Source organism: Peromyscus leucopus, chromosome 17, assembly GCF_004664715.2.
Source record: "Peromyscus leucopus breed LL Stock chromosome 17, UCI_PerLeu_2.1, whole genome shotgun sequence".
In the NCBI taxonomy this organism is placed as follows: domain Eukaryota; kingdom Metazoa; phylum Chordata; class Mammalia; order Rodentia; family Cricetidae; genus Peromyscus; species Peromyscus leucopus.
The window spans coordinates 13,533,650-13,536,963 of NC_051077.1; positions in this window are offsets into that span (position 1 = coordinate 13,533,650).

Below are 3,314 nucleotides of genomic sequence, written 5' to 3' on the forward strand. Positions count from 1 at the left end.
TTTAAGTTGTTATGTTTATTTCTTTGTTTACTTTAAAATTTACAACCCTTCAAAGACCACAGTCACAGTAGCTTTTAAAACATGTTGTGCCGGGTGGTGATGGCGCACACCTTTAATCCCAGCACTCGGGAGGCAGACGGATCTCTTTGAGTTTGAGGCCAGCCTGGTCTACAAAGCGAGTTCCAGGAAAGGCACAAAGCTACACAGAGAAGCCCTGTCTCGAAAAAACAAAAAACAAAAACAAAAACAAAAAATGTTGCATATTAATATTTTACTCCTTACAATATTCCATACATTGTATACCTTTGTTTTTGTACATATAAATTCCTTTATAGATCTGTGTCCAAAATAATATCCACTTTATTGTAATTTATTTACTCAGCGCTAATTTTGGCTATACATTTTTTATATTTATGCTGCAGCTCAACTCAGTATTAATGATGAACTACAGGAGGGGAATTTTCCCTTTCTCATTTTTGTAGGGTAGAATGTGATGTTTTTACACATTTGTACGTGATCAACTTAGGCTGTGAACATCGCCCATCCCCTGAACCCAGAAAGCCTAGGTCCAGTGTGAGCACAGGAGAGACCAGGACTGAAGAGATGGATCAGTGGTTAAGAGCACTGGCTGCTTTTCTTCCTGCCTTTATTGTCTACGTGCTGTGATTACAAGCATGGACACCATGTCTAGTTTGTGGTTTGCTGGGGATTGAACTCGGGGCCTTTCTGCACGTTAGGCAAGCACGCTGACACCTGAGCGAGCTATATCCGTAGACCTTGTTTAGCTATACTTTTTTTATACCATAGTGCTCCCAGAGGTCAGAGGACAACTTTCAGGAATTGGTTCTGTCTTTCTACCATGTGAGTTCCAGGGATTGAACTCAAGTCATCATGCTTGGCAGCCCTTATGTATATATGCCATCTTGCCAGCCCTGGATTTTTTTTTTTTTTTTCCTTTTTAAGACAGGGTCTCAATACATAGTCCTGGCTGGTTTTGATTTTACAGAGAAATGCCTGACCCTGCCTCTTAAGTGCTGTAATCAAAGGTGTGTGTCACAACATCTGGCCTCTGTTTATGTATTCTTTTGTTTTGTTTTGTTTTTTGAGACAGGGTTTCTCTGTGTGGCTTTGGAGCCTTTCCTGGAACTCACACTGTAGCCCAGCCTGGCCTTGAACTCACAGAAATCCGCCTGCCTCTGCCTCCAAAGTGCTGGGATTAAAGCTGTGCACCACCACTGCCCAGCTGTTTATATATTCTTAAATTAAAAAAAAAAGTGTTTTTTTTTTTTTTTTTTTTTTTTTTTTTTTTTGGTTTTTCGAGACAGGGTTTCTCTGTGTAGCTTTGCGCCTTTCCTGGGACTCACTTGGTAGCCCAGGCTGGCCTCGAACTCACAGAGATCGAACTCACAGAGATCCGCCTGGCTCTGCCTCCCGAGTGCTGGGATTAAAGGCGTACGCCACCACCGCCCGGCAAAACGTGTTTTTAAAGAAAACAAATTAATTTGGCAATCTGTTAATTCTGGATACAAAAGGTTGAAGTTACCTCAATGCCTCTTTGTTTGTTCAGAGATCTCACCATGGAGCCCTGTTAGCGTAAGTAAACCAGGCTGGTCTAAAACTTGTGGTGACCTTTCTGGGATTGCAGGGGTGAACCACTGTACCCAGTTCTTAAACAGTATCTCTTTAAAATCGGCCTTGGCTGACCACTCATTCCTTGGGCTAACACACATCTTGCATTCAAGTTTTGCTGACCCAATTTCAGTTTGTCTTTCTATTCAGAAAGTCTTTCTCTCCTGTCTCCTGGCTAATTCAACCTTGAGAACAGTTTAATCTTCAAAATGAAGCCTTTAAAGACAATTGTTGATGCATATGCAGCATTAGACATAATACAAGATCCTGTGTATAATTTACCCAGTTTCATCCAGTGATACAGTACAGTCTTTGGTATTAGCAACTAGAATCAGAACCAAGATACTGATTGTGTTACAGTCAAGACTTCTGTAGGAGAGTTTTATCACCACAAGGATTCTTCATACCCCTTTTCACTCACACTTTTCCTCCCTCTCTGATAACCTTGTTTTCTTGATTTTTTTTTTTTTCCGAGATAGGGTTTCTCTGAATAGCCCTGGCTGCCCTAGAACTCACTTTGTAGACCAGGCTGGCCTAGTGCTGGGATTAAAGGTGTGAGCCACCACTGTTTGGCCTCATAACCTTAACAGCAGAAAACCACTAATGTGCTCTCCTTTCTATAATATTGTCATTTTCAAGAATAATAATTGTGTATAGTGGTACCTACCTTTAATCCCAGCATTCAGGAGGCAGAGGCAGGAGGATTTCTGAGTTCAAGGCCGTCCTGGTCTGTGGGATGTCCTTCTGTATGCTGTGAATGTGTGTTGCTCTCGTTGTTACTAATACAGCTGATTGGCTGATAGCCAGTCAGGAAGTATGAGTAAGACAACCAAACTAAGGAAGGGAAGAGCGCTGCAGAGTCGGGCAGCCGCCAGCTAGCTGCCGAGGAAGCAAGATGTGTAGAAAATGAGGTAACAAGCCACGAACTACATGGCAAAATATAGATGAGAAATATGGGTTAATTTAAGAGTAAGAGCTAGTTACTAATAAGCCTGAGCTACCAGCTGAGCATTTATAATTAAGCCTCTGAGTGGTTATTCAGGAACCATCCATTTACACTGGTCTACATAATATGTTCTGGGACAGCCAGAGGTAGAGTCTGGGGGCTGGGGGAGTTACAAAAATATATAATTTGCAACTTTTTGAGTATTTTTTTTTTTTTTTTTTTTTTTTTTGTTTTTCGAGACGGGTTTCTCTGTGTGCTTTGCCTTTTCCTGGAACTCACTTGGTAGCCAGGCTGGCTCGAACTCACAGAGATCCCTGCTCTGCTCCGAGTGCTGGGATTAAAGGTGTGCGCCACAACCGCCCGGCTGTTTTTGAGTATTTTTAACTTGCATCGTGATTTGAACTATCTAGGTTAGGTAGGCCAATAGTTTATTCTTTTATTATTAGTATTCTGTAGAATAGATAGGCCATGGTTTGCTTACCCATTAGTCCACTAAAGTAATCTGGATTGCTCAGGCTAGATGGCAAGTGCTTTAGCTTGCTGAGCCATCTTGCTGGATCCGACAGATGTTTTAAGGTCACTGGCATCTAATAATTTGGATGTTAATTGACTTATTAATTGTGCTTGGAGTCAGACCCAGGGGCTTGTCTATATCAGGCAAGCATTGGACTACATCCCCAGCCCATTCAGTTTGTTTTGCATGAGACAGGGTCTCACTGTGTATCTTTAGCTGTCTTGG